Source organism: Oryzias latipes, chromosome 8 (genome assembly GCF_002234675.1).
Source record: "Oryzias latipes chromosome 8, ASM223467v1".
Taxonomy (NCBI): domain Eukaryota; kingdom Metazoa; phylum Chordata; class Actinopteri; order Beloniformes; family Adrianichthyidae; genus Oryzias; species Oryzias latipes.
In genome coordinates, this window is record NC_019866.2 from 10,769,322 (window position 1) to 10,794,944 (window position 25,623).

General features: G+C 40.5%; 1 long non-coding RNA gene across 1 annotated transcript in view; it reads right to left on the reverse strand.

Moving 5' to 3' along the window:
- Nucleotides 1-22,392, reverse strand: part of LOC105354559 — a 45,052-nt gene extending 22,660 nt beyond the window's left edge. The window contains exon 1 of the long non-coding RNA XR_909154.3: nucleotides 21,834-22,392. This is a non-coding gene — a long non-coding RNA (uncharacterized LOC105354559). The remainder of the gene's footprint in view (nucleotides 1-21,833) is intronic.
- Between the last annotated feature and the right edge of the window lie 3,231 nt (nucleotides 22,393-25,623).

Sequence of the window (25,623 nt, forward strand, 5' to 3'; positions counted from 1 at the left end):
AACACAATAAGATGAGTCACCGGTCAAGGAGTCTGAACTTGGGTGTTTTTCTACAATTTGATGGAGATTGTTTTGGTGTTGCAACTAAAGATTATCAGTAAAAAGGATTAGCAGTGGTTTTTCTTCAGTCATCGAACCAACACAAAAAAACTTAAATACAACAATCCACATTGACTATGAAAAGGAATAGGCTACAGCTTAGACTTGCCAATCATACCTACCACTAATCCTAAAATAAGATGAAGTAAATGAAGTAATGAAGTAAAAGATGATTATGGATCGAGTCGATGCATCAGAATAGAGTGGAGCTGTAGCCACCCATCGTATTTTCCATGTCACAAATAAGCTCTTTTTCACGTGGCATGATTTCGTCTGCTCCTGATTCACAACAATTTGAATAAAGAAAAACTAAGAAATGCAAATATGAGCTTAATTTCATTAACATGTCTTCCATCATCAGAAAAACTATCACAAGGATATTGTAGCGTCCTGCTGAACGCAATAAGGAAGCGGAGGCGACCGTTTCCAACCGTGAAGCTTTTAATGACTTAGGAACAGTTACTGTCGGCCGTAACCACGCCAAATACAGCACCAACGATAATGCAAACTCTCCATTCCTCGTCCATCCTCCGAACACCCCTCATGCACCAACGACCCCCCTTTTATTGTCTGCTCCTCCGCCCACTCTAACACTCATCCAATCACACTGGAGCAACAATGTAACACAGAACACATTAACACATATAACAGAGCCCCAACAACGTTAGTCGCTACAATATATTTAAAAACACCAAAAACCCGATTTTCATCGGAGTGGATCTTCAACTAACAAAAGTAATGTTTTTTTTGTAACATAATATCTATAATATCTTTTAAAAAAAGACAACCATGAATTTTAAAGGGAAAACAAAGTCCAGCAAATGCAAATTTACATTCAAAAAGCTACTTCCACAACAAAAATGCGTCATTTTTGATACATTGGACTTAGCATACCAACACACATCTTTACAGTTATCATTTCTCTCCCTGCCAGAATCAAATTCTCCTAATATATAGGGTTATACATTTGTTTTTGTCTTGTATGCCATTTGCATTTTTTTACTAAACAAACCATTTAGGCCTAATTACATTTTGAAAGTCAAATCAGCAATTCTAAAAAGCAGACAGCATTAAACTGAATTAAATTCCCCTTAAATAATGGTGACAAAAAGCTATTTTTCTGGCACAAAAAAAAATCTTTGAGATTTAATAATTTAATAATTCTGAATTTTAAGAATTTAATATTTCGGTTTGCTATCTTCTTACTGAAGATAGCAAACAGAATTATTCATCAGTTTGTGTAGTCAAGACTAAAAGTTCAAACTTAGAGGCACATCGAGTACCCTTGTCTGTCTTTGTGAATTGGAATAATAATAAATATTCAGGATGGATTTAAATTTTCCCCATGGGACAAGTGTGCCCTGACTGGCTAAAAACGTTGATTACCTAGGTAAGTGAACAGGACAAAGACAGACAGGAGGTACTTCACTCTCTGCCAAATTACAGCTCAGACTGCACTTGACCCCTCTGTCACCCCACTGGAGAACCTAGTTTTTCCCCAGAACTGGTTAGTTGAGGATTTTCTGACCCCTACTTGTAGGATTTCGCCCTCCTCACTTGGCAAGTGCGCACACGCCCCAATGTCAGGCGTCTAATTGCTTGCACTGTGTGGGATGCAATGTTTAATACAAGGTACATTGTTGACTGTATGCAGAAAATTGTGTGTGTGTCATCAGGAACCAAGCTAACACTTGCCTTCAGCAACACACACTCATGTCTTCACCCGCCACAACCTATCATTACCGCTGTCACGTAGCCGCCACCGCAGCAGGCCTCGCAAGCCTCGACAACCACCAGCACACACACCTGGAGGGCCAAACACTTAGTTCCCAGCGCTGCGCTTCATAAACACAACCTGTTAACAGACACACATGTATATAAACAGACACACACACCTATTCATATCCTGCAGCGTAAGCTTCTACCTTGCAAAGCCATGTCTCTGTAAAGTACATCTCACCTTTCCATCTCACAGACCGCAAATATTTATTGTTGTTTAATTTACCTCTTCTTTGTCATCGTTTCCAACTTTGCTGGGCAAAATTGTGCATAACTGACACTTCCTGGCAGCTCTCGCTGCAAGACAAACAGCAGGCCACTGTGTGCATTCAAACACAGCACAGCATCTGATAAGCAAATTGAAGCACCTCTGCAAAGCAGCAGAGCTCTCTAATCCACTTTCTATTCTAAGATGTGGTAAATTATGGATGATTTCTTCCTCCTCCACACCTCTTTGACCATGTTTGCTTGAACTTCAGAGACTTGAGAGGGTGCTCAATTAAAACCACTAAATAAACACAGCAGACATTGCACACCTTACCCCACTCACCTGATACTTTCACAAAAGTGTCACAATGAAAAATCCGACAAGGAAAACATTTGACAGGCTTCTAGTTGGAGGGGGCTCAGTGCAAACACAGCCTTCAGTCAGACTCAATCAAAGGAACAAAAGAAGACTTCAGGAAGGTGCTACCCCAACAGAAGCCTTTAAAAAAGGCATGAATCATTGCAATGTTTGCCCTCATTTGTCCTGTGTTACATTATAAGAGTCGTTTTGGGACTTTGCTTGTTCTGGATATGTTCTAAAAAGAGATGGCTTAGTGTACAGCAAGCTGCTCTGCAAACTCAGCAAATGAAAAATTATCAATGACACAAAATGCGTTACCTTTGACGCTTTTTTCTTTGATGGGTGATGCAGATCATGCAGCCAAAACTGCTCTCTGTAGCATTTTCATTTTGTCTGCAACCCCTTACTTGTGTGCTGCACATGTGCATGCAGGTGATATCTGTTAGAAGTGATCTCATCAAAGCCTTACATCCACCACAGAAGGGTCTGGGTAGCATCAGTTATAAATTTAGCTTCAGCGGTGCCCCCATCATTCATTTACATACAATAATATACAAGTCCACAGGCCACTCTTAAAAAGACTTAAACAATTCACTGCACGCTAAACTTCATCCTCGTCAAAGAGTGCTAGGGTTAGGATATAAGCAGAGTGCAAGTTCTGGTCCAACAAGTTGATTTTTCCTCTAGGAGAAACATTGTCATTCTATTTTTAGGTAATTTTTTCATGAAAAATATCATAAAAACATAACCTGATAGTACAAGAAGCATGTTCCTTTTAGGAGCAGAGTGCAACGACGCAACCCAAAACCTTTTAAACATAAATGTTTTCTCCCTCTTTATTATTTTTACAGTCTTTTTTATATGCCATTTTTAGAGTTGCCATGATATTTATAAATGAATGGTGTAAGAATGCAAGCAGCCATTTGGGAAATTCTGAAGATTTTCAGGACATACAGTTTAGGTTCAGCTTGTGTTTTAGTCACCTTAAATATTTGCACTTAAACCCTGGAGGTCAAATGACCCCCCCTTGGATAAAAGAGTTAAAGACCCACTCCAATGAAAATAGTGTTTTTAGTGTTTTTAACATGTTTTTGCAGTAATTTTCTGATGATGGAGGACATATATAAAGAAGATTAAGCTTAAAATTGCATTTCTGAGTATTCCTTTATTTAAATCATTATGAATCACAAGCAGACGGAAAGATGCTCTTGAAAAAAGCCAGAAGCAGTGCCGTAGGTGTAACAAGCTGCACTCCACTTCGATGCATCCACTTGTGGACGACTAGATCCATGTAGTTCTTTGTTTTCCTCATCCAAGACACTATGTCCTTGAAAACAACACAGTTTTTAAAATTTTGCCCAAAAATGGCATACTCCTAATTAAAAGACCACTGGGAACACTTTTAAGATTGATCAAAAGAGTGGGACTTTAAATATTTGTTTTATTTGCTTTTAAAAATATGACTGATCATTGTGTCGTTGAAGACCTGACTCTCATGAATATCATCGTGAAGATCATCTCTACTTAGTTCAATGATGATGAGCAATCAGCAAATCCCAAAAATCCCATCTGTGGATGTCTGTATTGTTCGGACTCAGTACACGCTGGGTCCCAGTGCGTAGGCTGAAGAATGAGGAGCAGCTCAACTCTTTGACTTTAAAGTATAACTTCTTCTCACATCGCTCAACATCCCCAAACCAAAGTTAGCAACAAGTCTAAAGACTGACAGGGTTTTTTTTTTTTTTTTATTGTGTCGGTATTTGCTTCCCAAATGCAAATGAAAAACGTTTCTACTGGAGCTGAATTTAAAAAGAGCCAATAAAATAAAACACAAACTATAATTACTGCAACAGTTGGATTAGTCATGCAGGAATAAAATTGGAAAGGCAATATGCGTCTTCCCTTAAATACAAGTACTGAATGCCATTTCTCCAATTAAGAAAACTTTTACCTCACTAATAGTTGTAAGATCTATTTTTATTTTTAACCTATTCAAATGTTATACTTTGCAGATGGTACAGACACATTAATGACTTCTCTGAGAAGTATGCAGAGCTGTCTCCAGTTAGGAAACTAGGAAAAGATCCAGCCTAAGGATATGCAGTGCAACAATGTGTGTGTATGTGTGCATTTGTTGTGTGTAAACACATAAGGCTCAGACATGATCAAACAAAGCACACCCAGGTACAGTATGCCATCTGTACCCCCCACCCCTCCCCTTCACCCTAAAAAAAATCCAGATTCCCTCCCGCCTCTCCATGGCGGCGATTCACTTTCTGGAGTATCAGAATGAAAGAGGCCTTGTCTAAGAGGCTAATCCTTGGGCGATTAGTCAACGCGTCTCGATTAAAAGCTCACAGCGCTGCCACGCCCCCATCCCTCAACTCCCACCCTTCCATAGAAATGGCGGCCCACAGGTGTCCCCACAATGCATGCCTCAATGGGAGGGGGGAAAAAAAGAGGTGAGGTGAGATGGAGCTGACTTTCACATGAGACCTGAGAAGTGTATCCCTCCAACTTATTTTGCTTTCCAAGCTCTATTAGTCATGCAATTTCACAGGAGTCTGATGAGCTTTAACTTTAATAAACACATTATGAGAAAGGAGTAAAAGCGAGATGACCTTTTTTTTTTCTTTAACAGATTTTGTTTTCTTCCAGCCGTGTTTTTGTGTAAACACTCATTTTGAATTCAAAAGATTGAAAGAAGAGACGGGTATTTACCTAATCAGCCTCATCCAGCATTATTTTCCATCAGCATAAAAACCTGAATCCAGGGGTATTCCCATGCCTGCTCTTGTCACAATGAACGCATTGTGATTGATGACACACTACTCTAGTTCAAGGCTTAGAAGCAACTTTACTGCAGGGAAGCATCAAAGTTACAGATTTAAAATATCAACGTTTATCCTTTTTGTGAACCTGTGACAAAACCCACCGTTGATCTCACATTGTAGTACTTTGCATAATTAACAGTGGCTTAATTCCACTATTGTCACTGTGAGTTTAAGACATTTTTCTTAATCTTCTCCTACTTAACCTGTGGCAGCAGGAAATGACCTGTGGGCCTGGGGACAGACTACTGTACTCCTCCAATCACATCCATCGTGTGCTTAACTTTGACTGAAAGCTTTACAAAAAAAGGGAGAGGAGGGCGTCTCTCAAGGGTCCGCACACAGACCAGAATCACTTCCCACTTCCCCCAAGAGACTTCAGCGTAGTTTCATAGAGGGGGGATTCAAATAATACTTGGTAAGTGGGAGGGCCCGGGTGTTTTCTGGGATCACATGTTGTTAAGAAGACCACATGACTTGCCAACCAGGCAGCAGAGCAGCCAGTCGGGCTGTGTGCAGAGGTCCGCAGGGTGAGAACACATGGTTTCAGTTTGCTCCGTGTACGACTTGGAGGAAAGAAGGGGCCTAGTAGCAGGAACCCTCCAATTCTCACTTCCTGCTTCTGCTGGAAGGTGATCCGTTTTCCTGCCATCCCCATCAACACAGAGCGCAGTGTTCACCCAGCAGCCGAAGGGATGGAATGTCAACGCATAGGGCAACAGATCACACAGAATCAGCCTGTCAGCACCCTGAAATCTACGGCGCTGTTTTCCTAATGAGATGGTAGGGACACAGCAAAGATGCTGTCAAGCCCTTGTGTGTCACAGCTTCTAGTTAGGCGAAAATTCTTCATTTCTAAAAATTGTTTTTTTAATGAACGATAGTTATATTACCTCAGGCTTAAATAGGCAATAATAGAGTGACTTCCTCTATTTTGTGCATCAGTTTCTCTCTTGAAAAGACAGGATCTATATGTGATGCATAGAAGGGCCATAATTATAGGCTTGTGCAACTCTCTTAATTACCTTAACTATCTAAAAGCAAGATCTGTGTTGCTCCAACCTTTCCTGTATTGTTACACTCTTGTTGACCTTTTGGTCCCTCCTTTACAGAGGGAGATGAATCATTTCTGAAAGCCACAGGTTACACTAGATCAAGTAAACAAGTATAAAAAGCACAGGAAAAGGGCAGCACAGTTTAAGGCTGTTTTGGCCTAACGATTGGACCAAAACTAATCATTGGTGTAAAGAAACAGTAACTGCATAATGGATTTAAACCCTTACAGGGAAAAGACAATAAGACAAACTAAGAAATTCTACGGTGAAATTCTGCACAATTTGTGTGGAATAAGTCATTTTTCTCACAATAGATCTGTGTAGCTGCATGTGTGCCAGGTGCTGCCAAGGCATAACTGTTTATACTCTGCTGTGTCTGGGCCAGCAGAACCCATGACTGAATTCCTGCCTCAGCATGCAGAAAGTTTTAACAATGTTGTTGCAGGAGGAAGAATGATTACATTATAAAAAAAAAAAAAGTACAGCGCACCATATGTCCTACAGAGAGCCTGAACCACACAATGACACCAAGTCAAGTCCAGCAGGCCTTCAAATGTGCTCCTCGAGAGCTGACACAGCCTCACTGCGGCTCACCTGCACCAATTTTCCCCAGGCTGGCATAAAAAAGGGTTGTCACAAGGGAGAATTTCTGCACCGTCATCTTGTCTGATCTCAGAATATCCAAGTTTTCCAGTCTAACCAAGAACATTTGCAGCTAACTTTAATTTTTGGCCCACATCTTGAAGACTTTTTTGCCTTTTCTTGCACTTTTTCTCTCCCTGACTGTGTGCGTTCCTTGTTTTATAACAAGATAGAGCATGCTCACGGTAAACCTCTTGGAGGGGGGGGGGGGGGGGTGCAAAAGGGATTGGGAGATTAAATTTATTTTGAATTCCTTTCCCTTAATGTGGCAATTACCCCCACCCTTCCCTCCTCGTCGCTTTGGCTCGTCTCCCCAAGCAGCACAGCGTGGAGTCTGTTCCAAAGCACATCTCATTGGTTTATGTTTTGTACACAGAATGCATTTCTTTCACCCCCAGCTGAATCTCAAACTTCACAGCATAAAAGTTCTGCGCACTTTCGACTCTGAGAGGATTAGATATACAGCTAAAGCTTGTGCGAAAAAAAAGTATGAATTCCTTGGTTTTAAAAGGGATAAGAAAAATATCCGGGATAGTCAATCTGTCATTTCTTTCTCTGAATGTTTGCTTGCCTGATAGTGAAGCCAGGACATTCATGACTTACTTTGGATCCCGGCTAACCTGTGCATACATGTGCCTTGAACTTTGCTGCAGTAGTTTAATTATATGAGGCCTCTACTCAAAGTTGGGAAACATGTTTCCGGAATTACACAAAAGTAAATGTCCTAAGCTGTTAAACCACAGGTCTGAGGATTATTAACATTTTTGCAAAGTCACAATCCAGGCCATTTGAGTGCAATCTTACTAAGCAGATCAGAAACTGTCTGTGTACTTGAGCGTTTTCTGCGCGGGACACTGCCACGTTATTTGCCCAGGAATGTTAAGGTCAACACACGAAATGTTACACTTACAAAAGTCTCCGATTGTGACGTCTAAGACGGCCGATCTAAACCACTTGTGTAACAAAACAAGCCGAGGGTGTGGGATTTCTTGACTCAGTTTTCTCCCTACTATTCAAGGAGTTGTGTCCAACCCCTCAGCTGCGACAAAGACCGTCCTTGAGGAAACCATTCCCATCAAAAAAGCTCAATTTCCCTCTTTTCTCTTACTTGGAGGGCCAGTCACAGCCCCCTTTTCACTACATTTTCACACATTCCATGCATCTAAAATGGTCTCGTTTTCTATCAGCTAAGCCTCTTAATTGACTGCTCTATGCAGTGAGGGATTAGCTGATAAGAAGGGGGGAAAAGGGAGTAAGGGAAAGCAAAACACAAAGAGGAAGTAAACGGTCATTTGAGGGTAGCAGGACACCACCGGATTACCCCTGTCATCTGTCCAGGGATAAAAATACATCTTCAGATGTGCGGGGAGAATGGGGGCACTTTGTTGGACGTCCAAGACAAACGTTCACTATCAGGAAGTTGGGAGGTAACCTCTTTCTGAGCGAGGACATAGGAAGATACCTGTGGTGAAGATTCAGGATTTGCACAAGTACAGTGAGCGCTGTCTGAACACCTGAGAGTCCCGCTCCGCTGATCTTTTGATCTATTGTTAAAGCGTCCCCAGTGGTCTTTTTATTCTAATTTTGCTATTTTTAGCCAAAATCAAAAAAAACTGTGTCATTTTTTAGGACATGGTTTGTTAAGAGGGACTGGAGTTCATTAGAAATTCACCTCTGTGTTGTGGGTGGGACTTATGGGGTAATAAGTCCATCTATATTTCCCATCATCAATTTGTTTACACAGGCTCTTTCCAGCTTAAAGCTAAAACCCTAAACTAACATTACCAGTGCAAAAAAGAAAATGGTGAGCAGTATTAAAGCTTTCTAGCCGTACAGTTTTGAGCAAGATGCCAGCTTGGATGAGGAAAACGAAGACATATGTGGAACTGGTCATCAACAAGTGGATGGATCAGAATGGAGCGGAGCAGGGAGCTTGGAGCTACAGGCTTTTTCCAACAGTTTTTTTTTTGTCTGATCCTGATTCACACCAATTTGAATAAAGAAATACTCAAAAACACAATCTTAAAAATTATTTTTCTTTGTATATGTCCTCCGTCATGAGATAAATACTACGAGAAAAACTAAAAACACATTTTGTATACGAGTGCCTCCTTAAAATCCATCCAAAGTATTACCTTTGCATGTCTTGTGTTCCCAGTCTCTTTGTCACACAATTCACCTAATTCCTATTTGTTTATGTGATTATTTACCACATTCTTAGGCGTATTTACCACTTTAAGTTTTGCCTCCCATGAAACAGGTTCAAAGTCTACAGACCTTAAAAAACCTCAGTGATATGAAGCCAGCTGCACCACTTTTGTAGGTGGAGTCCAAATACCAAGCCAAGATGGGTCTTTATAATAAGGCTGGATTTTTAGGTGTGGTGCCTGCAGTTCTATATTTAATTACAGATTTGTACAAAGATAGCGAGTTAAGTGAAATGTAATACAAGAGTGTTAGAACTGTTTTTGCTTCTGACTCAAACACAGCAGAACACAGCTCAGCCTTTTAATTTTTACTGTATAAAGTTTCAGCAGAGAAGGCTGATACGCTTCCTGCTCAGGGGTGCGCAGGTAATGTCCCTGACAGAAACGCAGACAGCGGAGATTTTCTTTCCTCCCAATCTGCTTCTCGTTTTCATGCTCCTCTCTATTTATGTCCTTTCTTGTACTTTTTCTTTTTTATACTTTAATAAAAAAATAAAATAAAAAAAACTTTTTAAAAGTCTCACTTAACAAACAGAGGAGCCATTTTGATGTCAAATCTTCTCACAGTATTTAATTGGGTTTAAACGAATAGAAATGGCTGACTCTCACTTTAGGAAAATTCCAGCTAGGGATGGCAGGGACTGCAGTGCAGTGGGAGGGGTAGCAGTGTGAAGACAGAAGGGGAAAGAGAGACGAGTTTATGAAAATCGAGTTCCTTTTTTTTTTTTTTTTTTTTTGGTGGATTGGCACAGACATGAAACTTTAAACTTTGTTTGTTTGACCGTGCCGTCTGTATGCACGTATCGTATTAAAACGCCAAAGTAGAGGGATGGGAGTCTGGAGAGAAGGCTACTTCCTTCCCTTCATATTAACAAAGCTGCACAGACTGATTTATGCAGCACTATAGTCGCACAGAGATGGCAAAAAATACACACTTTGATGTGTCACAACTCTGTTTGTCATGTGGACGAAGCCCGCAGGATGGTTTTGGGCGGCGACTCCGTTGAATTCGTGAGTTATCGCTGCTTTTGACACCTGGTGATCAGCAAACTATTATAAAATCATCGAGTAGCCAAATATTCTGAGTGTTAAATCCTTCAAAAAGAGTCATAAGGCAGGAGCCATGGCAGGACATCTGGCCCAAACATGAAGCAGAGCCGTTAGAGTAGAATACAAACTTGTAAAATAAACAATCTTATGGTTAAAAGGGGGTCTGTGCTATGTCGATGAAGTCAATACTTTTCAAAGTGCAATTACAGTTAAATATCCCACTTGTCAGGAGTCTTAAACATCTCAATGCATCCAAATGTTAAGGAAGTATTGATTATACCATATCTGAGCAACATGGTTTACAGTAACACAAACTGTGCTGGCAATGAAACTGTTTTGACAGTGTGTGGGCTCCTGCATGCTCCTTACATAATTCAACACTCAGGACACCAGACTTTGTGGTGCATGCATTAAAATTGCTGGGTTTGGTCCAAGATGATTAGTGAAGAAAATTCAAGCCCACCCGTGTCTGCACACATAAAAACCCAGGCTGTCCAATCACATATCATAGATCCGACTGTTTATGGGACTACCTGTAAAGAGCAGAGGCAAAGGGCTCAGCCACATGTTTTACTGCTCAGTTTGAATAATCAGGAACAAGTAAAACAAACAGCTACAGAAGGGATGTTTAGCAAAGAGCTCAGAATCCAACTCAGGGTAATAAGTGTTCATTAGTTTTAATAGCCTGGCTCCTGGACCAAATGAAATGAAGACAAGAGACCACATCCAGCTAATGTAAATAAACCAAAAATCCCTTCCACTGTCTGTCTTGACAAATCTCTGTCGCCTTCTTGAAGAAGATGATTACGCGTTGGTCTTTGGTCATACTAAAAGGATGGTGGAAAACCTATTAAAAAAAAGCAATCAAATCAGTTAATTTAACGAGTGATACAGACTCTCCTAAATGCATCTGGATCATTCTCTTTTTGTTCCAAAACACTGCAGTGTGTCAAACAGCTCCACTAAAGCAGCTGCTTGTTGGACATCTTGATTCCACCTGAGTGTGGAAAGAGGTGGCGAGGTAAGCCCAGTGGTCCAGATGCCCTACCTCCCCCTAACCCAGGCCTGAACATAAACATGGCCTGGGCCTGGTTGAGAATGGAGAGACCCAGTTTATTTATGGACGTGTCTGGGTCTGGAACACAATTATAAAAAGATAGATAGAGGAGATGAAGGACAAAGGAAAAAAAACAGGGAACCTGTGGATTGCTTCCAGTGTGGTCAGACAGCCTCATCTGGCCCGCCTACACAGAAGCTCATGTTAATACTCGTCTACGCGCGGACAGTTAAAGGTGTGCATTTACACAAAGAATCCCTCCTTATCAGGAAGTCCAGTTCAATCTACGAGCCACAAAGCAAAATATGTTTTTCAACTAAACTAGGAAAAGCAACAGCTCTCTCATTTGAAAAGCTAATTGAACTGCCGGTGACGTCAAACATGCCACAAACAGGCCCACGTAGCCAGGAGTACTGGCTGGCAGGCGGCAAAAGTAGAATGAGGGTGTGAGGCCGGGGAATTCAAAGAATTTTCCTGTGTGCTTACTGATATAAACCAAGCCCATAGGATTATGAAAGTATGGCAGAGCGACTTCCTTTTCATCTTTGCTGCACTGTACTCCACCATATCGGTCCGATCACCATTTTTATGAGAGGGCTTTACAACTTAATAGCCTGACTACAGAAACCTAGACATCATAAGGTGTTTTTTTATGACTTCTGTGGAACCTTTGTGGCCTGGCCAAGTGTCATTGGTTCAGTGTAGAGCAACAGGTACACTATGGATAAATTAGGAGACCAAAACACATAGGTTGGTTTCACAATTACCTTAGAGTGCTAAACTAGAATTGTCATAATTGCTCTTTTGCTCCAGGCCGAAGGAAGTTTTTTCAGCATGTTGGCGCATCATTTAAAGCAGCTTCCTTTATAAATGCCGCGTTGATAGCAGTCATTAATGTCACTGACTGGCGTCTGCCTTTTTTTTCACCTCTCAGCAAATCCTCCCTGTTTGTCTGAAACCAGCATCGTTGCAACACTGCAGGGAGCAATAAAACTAAGGTTAGGTGTTTATCATGATGACCTGACAGCCTTCAGTCACTCCACTGAAGAGAAATATTACACAACTACACTCAAAATCTGTCTTCTTTTACCAGAACAAGACTGCTTCTATAATTCCAATGTGTCCTCCAAACATGGAGTTTACTTTTAATTAGAATTGAATGCATTAAATGTACCTGTCAAGTGTCTCCTCTTTAGTGCTTGAAACCCGCGGCCTTCTTAAAACTGTCCCTAAATACCACAAACAGCTTTAAGGCATAATGTTTTGATAAAGCAGAGGCGCTCGCTTTGATCCGCCTGTAGGTTAGTGAGTAGGTAGAATGGGAGTTCAATTCATCCCTGCCATGTGGAACTTTATTGGTTTGCTGTTGTTCCTGCGACCCTTGCGGGGTATGAAGGACGCAGAAACCCAGGGGGCACGGGCACCAGCCATTGCTCTCACGTCATTAAAGTCGATAAGCTAGTTGGAGGAGAGTTTGCCATCTGTAGCCACCAGGGTCCCAGACCACCTCACTCACATTTTCCAAAATGGCTTTGCAATCTGTTCTCCGCACAGACCAAACCAGAGCTCAGGCCAGTAGGTCTGCTACATGGCGCCACAGATGTGGGAGGGCTGGAAAGGCCTAGTCTCACCTGTGTTTCTTGTCACTGAGGGCACATGGCTTTCTCCAGCATCAGAGTGACATAAGGTATTAGAAAACATGGCTTTGACTTTATTAGTCATAAATGCAGAGTGGAACAGATGCATCATCAACCCTACGATGGATGCAAGGATTTGGTTGAAAGAAGCCAAAAAAGTAATAAGGTAAATAGAAAGGTTCATATTTACTGTAGGGATAAATGAAGAAAAAAAACACACAGCTCGTCCAGCTGTTTGTGGACGAACATGTATGCCTAAAAAAAACCTTACATTTCACACTGCAAATGACCTCTTTGCATCTTTAAACTGCAGCTGCTCCTAGCAGCAGATGAACAGCGAGTAGATGAGTATTCACTGTTTTGCAATTGGACTGTTGCCTAAGCTACCTGGTTACTGTGAAGGTGGCCTGTTGTAAAGATGAAAAAGTGTCCTGTAAGAATGGCTTGTAAAGGAATTGCTGTTGAAAGCAGCACCCTGTTCATTTCAGCTGCAGGGATAGTTTCAGAGAAAGACTTGCTGTATTAAGTGCACACCTGCAAAGAGGTTATTAAAGTACAGACCACCACTGCAAAAATAATAACTAATCAACACATTTTTTTCTTTAAATCTTGCTCAACTTAAAAGTACAGAATCAAGCAGCATCAATGATTAACTAGAGTAGTAGACAGAGGCTTACCTGTGCCATTGACGGGACATGTATGCACTCAAAAAACTAAAGACTTTCTTCTGCCTATCTGCACTAAAGCTGCAGCTAGGGTTGTCTCCAAAAAAATGTCTGCAATAAACAATCCGAGGAAAAACAGGGATTGTGTGAGCCATTACAGTTCCAGCCTGGCTGCCAGGAAAAGGCCTGGTCAGATTTAACTCAGTTAACTGACAGCAGCCTCTCAAGGAAACTAAAAGGGGTTTTACTGATCCAATGTGTAGTTTTGAAGTGACCAGAAGCAGTTGGAGCAGTGAGTTAGTCTGATGAGCACAATCTGCCATTTGGCAATCATAGACTTACATAAAATATTCAGTAAAAAACAGAAAATAGGTCAGAGATGCCTTTTTTTTTTTTTTTTTTACAAAATAAACCTCTGTGACTGGCTAAACATAGTTGTCAATACACTAAAGTGAAATAAATTACCTACATTTGCAAAAGTAAAAAATGTGTCCCACGGTGGTGCATGAATGTAGCACAACTAGAACAATGAAGGCCTCAGTACGTGCATTTTAGAAATGTGTGTGAACTGACATTGGGTTTTCAAGAAGTTACAGACTGACTCAAATGAAACGTCTTTTCACAAAGTTCGTTTCTTTTCTAATCTCAACTGGCAGAAACCTGAATAACTGCATCCTACCCTGACAGAGTTGCTGAAAGGAAAAAGATTTATTTTGAAAGGTGGAGTGTGTACAATCCCTGAGGAAATAAAGGATTAGACCTCAGTTCTTCCCTAAAGTGTCAATAATATTTCTGGAATAAAAATTAAAAAGATCACCTGTGGGAATTTATACGTTTAAAGAGCATTCTGCTGGTTCTTTTGCCGTCATCCAATCATTTGCTGCCACACCCGTGCCTTTGCCCAGCCAGCTTTATCTATGTTTCTGTCATTCAATGAACGCACAGACATGGAAAAAAGCTAACAAAGTCTCAAAGCCATTAAAAAGAAAAAACATTCGGTAGTTGCATATCTGTTTCATGAATCAGCCAAACAACTACCAGTCTGACTGCTGCCGTGAGTTGATTCTGCTTTTAAACATGAATTTACATCTACAACATTGTCCAAAGATGAATTTATTTTTGTAGTTTAATCTAAAAATGTGTCACAACTTTGCTCTGCTACTTTACCAGAAACACTGATCAAAAAGGTCTAATAAAAAAATTAAAAAAACGTGCAAAATGAGCAGTTGGTTTTATTGAAGTTCACTCAGGTTTATCAGTGTCGGAACACACTTTGATCTTCAAAGGGAGATGAGCTAGAATGAGGGGCAATAAGAAGGTAATAATATCAATCTACATCCATTTGTCCATAGATCACAGGTTTACTGTAAGGGTGCCTTCAGTTCCATGAGGAGAAAGCCATCGGGGAAGGCCATGGTTCGTGTTACCACATTGCCATCTAGTGGTCAATATCGAAAAATACATGCCTACTTGAGGATATTTTTTTCATCAGCCTTGGGAGAAATTCAGTTGTTCAATGCTCATCACACAATTAAAACTAAAAGTAAAGTAAAATAAATACTTAAAATGTTCCTAAAAGATTATATAAACCTAAAAAAATATATTTTATAAACCCTGAAGATCAAGTCAATTATGTGAAATACTGGTTTTAAAATATCTGCTTTTTTATTATTTGAATGAATGAACTTTCTCCGTGAACAATAACACATCCTTAAACTTACTAACTTTAATTAAAATGACCTTTGACACCTTGAACAGCTCAATGGTATAGTGGCAGAGTGTCTGCCCTAAGACTTGGAGATTGTGAGATTGAAACCACGGTTAGGTCATTCCAAAGACAAATTGGACCTAAAGCCTCCCTGTTTGACATGATGGGTTGGTTTGGGGGTTTAACTACAAACATGTTGCAGAGCCTGACTGTGGCAGCTGCTCACTGTCTTCCCCTAGGGGTGTGTGTGACAACTACAGGACCTAAATTCAAGTGATCTTTCCTGGTTTTGTTATTGCTTGAACAGCCAATAACTTTGGCTTCAGTAAAAGACGCTCCTTCAAAGAACTACAAATTGAGACAATGATATACATATAAATATATAGTCCATTTATATAGTCCATTAAAGAACAGAAGAAAGCCGTTGTGGTGGATGTGGCAGTGCCAAGCGATGGGAACATCAGGAAGAAGGAACATGAGGAACTGGAGAAATACCAGGAACTCAGAGAAGAACTGGAGAAAGCCTGGAAAGTGAAGGCGACAGTGGTGCCTGTGGTAATTGGAGCACTCTGAGCAGTAATGCGCAAGCTGTAGGAGTGGCTACAACAGATCCCTTATATATATATATATATATATATATATATATATATATATATATATATATATATATATATATATATATATATATATATATATATATATATATATATATATATATATATATATATAAAAAAATACATACACACATACGGTCTGTTTTTTATGCTGCAGACTCAGTCAGTTTTGTCTACATTAGTTCTTCAAGACATGAAAGTGTTTATTTTGCAGACGCTACAGTTTTTTCAGGGATTATTTAGGAATCTATTAAGCAAGTGAACGCCTAACACAGGGGAAATGATTTTGTTTATTTTTTTTCCTTGCACTGGGTGGCGATATTGAAGAAGTCAAGTAAGCTCCTTCAAAGGAATTCCACTGCGGTCTCTAGTGTTGAGTTGAATAAATGGCGTAAATGGTAAATGGCGTATACTTCTATAGTGCTTTTCTACCTACAAGGGCCAAAGCACTTTACAGTCACAGACCCATTTGCCCAGTCACACACACATTCACACACTGGTGGCGGCTCCGCTGCCAGAGGCAAGGTGGGGTTCAGTTTCTTTCCCAAGGACGCATCGACTCATGGGCATGCAAGGCGGGACTTGAACCTGCAATATTACGATCTTGGGTCGACCGCCCTACCGCTGCACCATGACCGCCCCAAGCTCAAGTTTGAAAACACAAACTGTGTGACATGAACTGACCAGCCAAATCAGTTAGATTTTTCAGTTTCAAGAATTCTTGATTTTTAAATGAAGGCAAAAGTAAATCACAGCTTTAAGAGATAGGATAATCTTTAAAACTTTGTTATCTGCCTTACTTAAAACCTATGTTAAAACTTATGTTATTGTTGTTGTTGTTTTTGCTGAAAGGAAGGACTAAACTTACACACCTTTACACTATCAGCCACTTTGCTATAATATAATGTGATGAAAATACATCTACAATATTAGAATTTATCCATTTAGTGGTCATTAAGTACTAATGCTAGAGTTTATGTTTGTATTTCCTGTTATTGGGGTCATAGTAATATTATGTTCCTCCATGACAAAATGATGCACTATATGGGGTTTATTTTAATTTAGAAACAAATAATAAATTCATTCATTTCCTATTCCGTTTAGTCCCTTTCGGGGGTCACGGGGCCGCCGGAGCCTATCCCGGCCACTTGTGGGCAAAGGCAGGGGATGCCCTGGACAGGTCGCCAGTCTGTCCTAGGGTAGAATGTCCCCATTCACTCTCACACTCACACCTATGGACAATTTAGAGTTGCCAATTAACCTATGAAGCATGTTTTTGGATGGTGGGAAGAGGCTGGAGATCCCGGAGAGAACCCACGCATGCACGGGGAGAACATGCAAACTCCACACAGCAAGGTCCCCTATTGATGTTGGGATTTTCAGGTCCCCCAGCTGGGACTTGAACTGGGGTCCTTCTTGCTGTGAGGCAAGAGCGCTAACCACTGCGCCACTGTGCAGCCTAATAATAAATTAATAGGGTAAAATAATAAATTAATAGGGTAATTTATTTTAAAGAGTTTGGTGTTTTTCATTTTTTATAATAATTCTTAAACAGTTTATCATAAAGTATCTTTTAATTTTAATCAAAAACATTCAACTCGACCATTCTGGAATTAAAAGTACAACTTTCTTTCAAAGAATAAAAAAAATCCATCACAAATTCATTTTTTCTTGGATTCTTTAACGACAGTGAATCTCCTCTGTTGACTACATATTGACCTCCTCTAAACTTCTCAACAGCGCCTCCCCTTCTCGAAAGGCCAAGAAGGGAAGTGCAGATCAAGTGTCACACTGCTGCTACATCTGGTTTTCCACTAAGGGGCAGCAGAGCTTAAGAAATGAGTTAGAAAGAGTTTTGTGCAGCCAAAGAAAAAGGAGATCTTCTACTTTTGCCCCTAAATATTTCTATAGAATTATATAAAAGACATAGAAGATAGATCAAATCCTTGCTAAATTTCATTTGAAAACATGGTGGTAGTGTGTTGTATGTGCTCATCTAAAATAAAGCTTGACAGCAGAACACAAAGGCTTGTTTAGGACCAGCACCTCCCTCCCAGTTCCCTACTTTAAAGGTTTAATGTAACATGATCCTTTTATTGTACCGTTCAGAAAGCAGGAACAAGCCCTGATTGTAAACAATCAACCTCCATCACCATTTTTATGTGTGAAACCCCATCTAAACAAACAAATTAAAAACAGACAAGCACTAGAAAAAGTACTTTTAGAAAAGAACAGCTGTCCGTTGTAAGGAAAAGATTTAACGCACATAAACGGAGGTATGAGAAGCTTGGTGGTCCGCCGTGTCCCAGGGAGGTCGCATTGGAAATTTCATGCTCCTCTACACACGGAAAATGTCTTCTTTATCCTCCCCACTAAGAGCAAAATAAAAGGGAGGATGAATTGCAGGGTGAAGTGAATGAGGATGGCTTACTTATGTAGGTGTAAGTAGCTGAAATGCAGGGAGGTTCCCATAATGACCCAAACTCGTCAAAGTAATGGCCCAATGCCTGACAGTATTGGAGGAAAGTGACGTTAGTTGGAAGCCCGGCACAAAAGGGAGGAATTTTCCCTCCAAATAGGAGCAAGGAGAGACAAAGTAAGATCAGGTTGAAAGGAAATTTTAAAAGATGGGTGGAATTTAAAGCAAAATCTAGGCTTTGCCTTTGCCCTCCTAGTCGCTTTAACAACACATGATCAGTGAGATGCATTCTCTTTGTGTTCTGATATAATTCTATAAAAAGCTAGTAGTTTTCCTGCACAAAAGGTTTTTTTTAATCTGTTTTGTTGGAATATTTTTTGCATCACATCTATTCAGTTTTGCAGAGTGATTGTGCTGTCGGAGGAAGCATGAGGAAGCTGAAGAAAATTCTGAATGCACAAATATTGGGAGTTTTGGGTTTCTGGTGAATGTCAAGGAACTCTTTTAATGTCTTCACATGTGATGGCTTATAGATGGACACAATAATCAAGCTACAGACTTTTTCAGGTTTTTTAATAAAATAATAATGGGCCGAGTGTTTCTGAATGCATGCTTCAAGGGAAAGCTTTACAGAAGTGGACTCGTTTTGAGAGTTCGACCCACAGGACTTAGCCTAAAAACGTTCACGCATGTTCACAACTTCCTTCAAAACTCCCTGAAACCCAGGCCATGTGCCTCCTGTTTCCTTATGGCTCCCAAAGCAGGGTAAGACCCCCCCCCTCGATCCAAATATACACACTCACCCTCTTATGATGTGGTTTCTCAGTAGGAAATCAGCAATCTGCTTCTATTACTCACACGCATTTGCCCCAATCCCCACCCCCACCTTTTTTCTTTTTTCTTTTTTTTTTCGGTGTCCTCACCAATCAGTTTAACAAAGCATCTCTCCCTTGTGGGTATCTTTAGAAAAGAGCCAACTGTTTGCAGACCTGCAGGAAGATTGAACCACACTGCTACAACCATGGCAACAAGCCAGAAAGCTGCACTAAAAGGCTAATTAGTCTAAAGCAGGAGCCTGGCATCCCAGCTTCAGAGAAGACTGAGGTTTTGTGCATCACTGGCACAGCATCACTTTAAAAAAAAAAAGCATGCACTTTACGATATTTACGTTGCTTAAAATGTCAAATAAAATTTTTTAAAAAAGGGTTAAACTCATATTGCATTTGACTTGGATGATCTGGATGATGTGTGAAGAAAGCACAACGTTGAGAGAAATCACAAGTTGAAGGAGAACATTTGAGAACTGTTCTCCTTCCCGCTTTCTCACACGCAAAACACACTGGAGGCACAAACACATACACCTCGAAACAAAGGTGCCATTTTACTCAGGAAGGGTCAGCAGTTCTCTTCATCAGACAGGGGCTTGTTCTTGGTCAGAGGCTGCTGCCCAATCTCAGGCCACCCTCCCCTGGCTCCATCGGCCCCCTCTGGCCCCCACCACCCTGGAGACAAGCTCCCCATTGTTCCTGCACTACTAATAAATGACAGTTCTCCTGTTTAGGCAAACTTTAGAGCCCACTCTAAACAGTCTCAAGCTGAGTGTAAATGGTGTTCTACATGCAAGCATGTGCAGGAGACATTTATTTTTCATTAGGTCTGATATTTCTAAAAGGAGGTCGTTAGATGCCGAACAGGAATGATGGAGGGGCATTTCTTGCAACTTGAGCTCTTTACCAGAGATGAGGTAATGCAAGAGGCATTTTCAACCCAAAAAAAAAAAAATTGGCATTGTTAATGGACCATTTTTCAGCGGTCAGAAATAATCGTGAAAAAGTTTGGTTCACCACGGGGTCACGGCGCTCTCACCCCACGAGCTCCATCAAAGTCAGGGGCACGGTCTGCGCTTTTGACTAAGATAAAATAAATCACCACTCAGCTTAAGCTCATAAACACATCATTAACACACTTGACCACTGCAACTTTATCTGTTTATCCAAAGCACTGTGGCGGGGACAAATGCTGTCTGAGCACGCCTGCTTCAGGTCACAGGAGTCACCAATATTTAAAAAAAAATGTATGACAATACATTTTACAAATGTGTGTGATGAGAAAAACAAACAAAAAAAGCAATGTCTGCCATGTGCAGATGACAAAATTAAATGTAAAAGTTCAGAATCTAAGGTACAATGATGGAGGAGACAGGTTTTCCAAAACCGAAATGAAACCGCAGTTGCAAGCATTGACCCCGGTGTGCGCACGCTTCTGCTGCGGTTCAGAACAGGCGGATCACATGACAGCAGGGCCACACACTCAAATCTGTCAAGGAGCTCCCTCCTGCCTCACCATTGTCATTCATCCCGATGGATAGTCCATCCGGATGGTGATGTAGGCCACGTGCTGGACAGATGCAAGGTGAGCTGACCCCCACCAGCAGGCCTGATATTTCTCGGACATTTAGGCAACAAAGGAAAAAGAGGAAGATGAGGCAAAAGTTGTGAGAAGAAAAAAAAAAGCCCCTGTGTTTAGTCAAGGCCTGCTCGCTGACACAAAGTCTGTCTTTGTCTGCCTCGCAGGGTGCCAGATAAAGGAATTCTTGTGTGTCGGGTGCTCTGACCGAGTTTATTTGACACTTCAGCTCCTTTTGTGAAGCAAGTGTCCCACCATCAATGCTGGCCATGAGAGTCACTTGGCATTAGACAGAGGGTCCCTCTTCAGGGGAGAAAGGAGGTCTTGTTTGGAGAAGATTTTTAATAGAGGGTTCAGAGGGGGTGGGGGGGTAGATGAGTTTAAGCCTCTGCTCTGATTCGTATATGATCTGAGCCATACTCCAACTCACAGATGGAATTCCGTTCGGCAGCAATAAAAAATAGAGATGCGTTTATGTCACTAAGCAGCATACCTGGGAGAGACGTCACCGCCGCTAACCATATATAGATTGCAAATGTTACCGTGTCATGCACCTGTAAAAGCAGAACTATCTTTATGTGATCTGCCTGCAGGACCGAGCTATGCAGAATCCAAGGGGGCACAGAAGTTCAGACCTACTCACTGCCAGCTGAATAGAGGCAGTGTAAGGGAGGTGGCAGGACAACACGCTGCTTTTTCTGGAGACTGTATCCACACTGTGCCTTCTTTTTTTTTTCTTTTTTTTTTGGGGGGGGGGGGGGGGGTCTTTCAGAACCCCTGACAGGTCATTGCTCTGTGAGATGTGTTGTAGCCACCTGGCACTGCAGGTGCATGGTGGCAGTTCATGAAGGGTACATTTAAAAGGAGACAGAGCCGACTTCTGTGAATGAGCAGTGATTACTCTAAAAAGTGAGGTGTTGGAGCAGGTGAGGAGCCTGAATTGAAGGTCAAGTGCAATTTGGTCAAGATTAAAAACTTTAGGGCAAAACAAACATCTCTCTTTTTTTTTTTTTTTTTTACACACAATCTGGAATAGACCATCACTTAGGAACAAATAAATGATTACAGCCTGAAAAAGACTAGATTTAAAACATACCTGCTAGATTAGAAAGAATTAAATCCCTGGACATCCACTGGAGCGCAGTTTAGAAAATATATTCCAGAATAATGTTGGTTTTCCGTTTGTCGAGCCAAAATCCACAGGAACACAGACACCAGAAGTGAAGCCTAATAAAACAGAGATGATCCCTGTGTCTGCAGGACACCGCTTGACCACGCGTGGATCCCAGGAATCCCGTGGGACATCCATACTCCCAGACCTGATAATCCCTTCATTATATAGACGGCAATCCTTAAATAGAGGTTTGAATCCATCAGCTGATGCCATCTTGATTAGAGTAAGGGGGAAATAGATATATGTTGTTCTCCGCGCAGTCTGCACTGAAAACCTTGAACTAATGAAACTCTTTGAATGAGCATCAATAATAATCCCCAGAGGAGTTAATTAGGCAGATCCATCAAGGTGAACGTTTCCGGTCTGGAGGGAGTTTGAGATGCCGGTTTGAGCTCCGCTGCTGCTCCACAGACGCCTCCGCAGCTGTGATCCTCCTCGGAGAAGAGCCGCAGCCTCACTGAGCCATACTTTGAACGGGGCAGTCAAACACATGCTGCCTTCAGCAGAAGCGAGCGCGCAAGGCATGACGGTAGTTGTAGTCAAAACGCAATAGAGCGAAATTGTGGATGTTGAATGAAGGAAAAACAAAATATATATTTTCAAATTGTATCAAAAATATGGAATGGCATTATTATTAATTCCCATAAAAAGTGATTTCAAGCTAGAAATTATGGAGTTGTGCAGAAGTGTAAAACACAAATAAATAAATAAATACCATCACTATAAAACAAGAAAGGCTATCAGTTCATTCCCATTCATCCATGTTTGACTACAAAGAAACCAAAACATTCCCATATTATGACACTACTCACGCAAGCCTCATCTTTAACCCTCAAAGGGCTGTTGGTTGTGTTTGAATTATTTCACTACTCACTACTTAGTGCACTATAAAGTGTGTTTGCCATTTTGTAGGGCTGAGCAAATCTACAATCCATAAAACCTATTACCCTAGAAATTACCCAAAAGTCCCTGTTAAAAACAGTGTGCATTGATTGGCAAAAACAGACCACATTGCATTATTGCATTGAAGAATTTCTTTATGTTAAAAAAGTTATTTTAATTTTAGTTTTTATAAACCATCCAAGTTTTCATCTTCAGAGTACATTCATAAAAAGCTTAAGTTACTACTTCAGGATTTAGGTTATGTCATATTTGCCACATAAAATAATAAATAAATAGATAATAAAGTAGAGAGCATGTCCAATTGCTTTTAGAATCCACACTATCTGCACTATAATGATTTTTAGTGATTAGACAGTATAGGGAGGGAATTCGGACATACAGTGGCCATAGTGTTTATTTCATCTGGCCCATCATTTACATTCTCATCAGTAAGAATTTTGTGATTATTTCAGGGTTCAGCTCCCTTAGTCATCTGCGTTGTTTACTTTGCTTCCTTTATCACTCCAACATAAGAATCTTTACTTTCTCTTTGTCATACTGTTCAGTTGTGGCTATTAAATATTACGATTCATCAGAAAATAAAGTCAATGACAGAAAAAAAGAAAAAAAGACAATATAAACAAGTTTGTTTGCTCATCTTGAGAAATAAAAAAGAGTTGTTGCCTTTTTGTTAAATTCTATATTGATCCCAAAAAGCTTCCTTAAAATTTTTATTTTATTTTATGCGTTTTCCATGTTTGCTGACTTGGGTTTTAATTGTCATTAAACATTAATTTATTTAGTCAAGAAATAAACAATTTGTAATGGTGTGGTAACTGCTTGTCATCTGTCAGATTGATTTCAGGTTGCGTGTGAGCAGTGTGTGAGCAGGGTGTATGAGTAATAATCATCTGCTGCTGCACAGAGATACAGAGATAGCAATGTCTTGAATCAGCTTCCCATGAATGAATCTCTTGTCTTTTTTATCCAACTTTCTTATTCAAACCTTATCGAAACGTTTTCAGGGGATCGAAGATGGGATCACAGATTTCCATAAACCTTCAAAGTTTTTTAAGTTTAATAATAACATAAATCCAGCCACTTAAGTACATCCACATGAGGGGGAGAAAAAAAAAATTCCACTTTATTTTTCCCAGTCTTCCTTTGGCTAAATTCCAGTTCGGGCACACCTGATTTGCACGTCATGCTGTCAATTGCTGTTACTTGTTGTTTTTTCTCGTGTGCAGGGCTTGAAAAGTTGCTGGAGGTTTGTGCACACGGCATTGCGTGACTAGAGCTGGAAATGAAAACACAAAGACATTGTTTTGAGTGATCAAACCCCCTTTCTAGTAACTCAACAGCATTCCTGTCTCGCATTCCTAAGCCACAACTGCGGTGTGAAGGGTTTTCTCCTCCGTTTACGTCTAAAAAGCAAGCAAGAAAGAAAATTTTGTGTCAAACTTCAATTTACTTGTTTATAAATTATGTTGGGTTTAAAAAAAAAAAGACTGGAATAAAAAAAACATCAACAGACTGAGTTGCCTTATAAGTGTAATTATGTGGTTTTTCATCTAAAACCGTGAGATAAATGGTTTAATGTGCAGCCGTCAATCTTAAACACAACAATAAAATGACAAAGTCAGATTTTTTTAAAATGTAATTTGTATAAGGAATTTGAGTGTGTGTATGTGAATGTGTTTGCCCACTTATACCCTTAAAGAGCAAGCTGGTATGTGCTAATGTGCACGCAAATGTTTTCCAGACTGGTGTTGCGAGCGTAATCATATCCAGAGACCACGCAACTTTTCTGAAGGCAGCTTAAACAGATGGGATGTAAAAGAGGAATGCATCCCAAATCCAGGGGAAAAAAAAGGTTCATTGTCCACAAAGGAGTTTTGGTAACAGGGTTTTCAGAATATCCTCCAAATTAGACAACAACAAAAAAGTTGTTTTTGCTTAACTCAATTATGGAAAAGGAATGACATCTACGACTGCCACATGAAAAAAAAACAAAAAAAACACAGACAATCGAGTCAGTCATATCTTCAATATGTGCTCTGAGTGATTAAAGCTAGAGCGCATTACTGGTTCAGCTCAGACAGAGAGGGGTTTCAGAGCAGAGCTCTTGTGTTGGACTGTTTGGATGTCCTATCCCCTTGTATCTCTTTGACTACATCCAACACAAGGCTCCATTCACCCAGACTGGGAACAAATGTTTCCTTATGTGGGTCTGAGTGCCCAAGCTTCAGTGACAGGATAAAGAACAAGAGCCCATAAGACCAAAATACAAAAAAGTTGCATGAATGCAGATTCACCATTTCTTGATCATTTTAAGACTTTGAGCAAGATTTTATTGATTTTACAAAGAGTTGGTGAGCCAACGAGAATCTCTGGTATTTTACCCAGAACAATGATCCTGGTTACCCCTCCTTATTCTCCCAGTTCCCCACTTTCCATTAGTGTTATTACTTCTACATCCGCCAACAAATTAATTTGGTAAATATGATCCAGGAAACCTGAGGTTAGAGTCCGTGTTGGCAGGAGGTGTAATTTCATTTACAGCCAACACACTGAGTCCCATCTGTTTTTTTTTTGGCTTTGCTGTGGGAACCATTAAGTGAAGCTAAACAGGGGTCAGGGCAAGGTTTTGGAGTGGCTTGGGTGAAGATTTCTCATTTGAAAACCAGGATAAACGGCTTGTAGCTGTTTTACATAATAAGGCATAATGCGGCATGCACTTCTTTTCTATGAAAGCACACGGGATAAAGAGGTAATCCTCTTGTGCTATAAGGCTGATAGGGCTGGATGACTTCCAACACCTCAGGGAGTC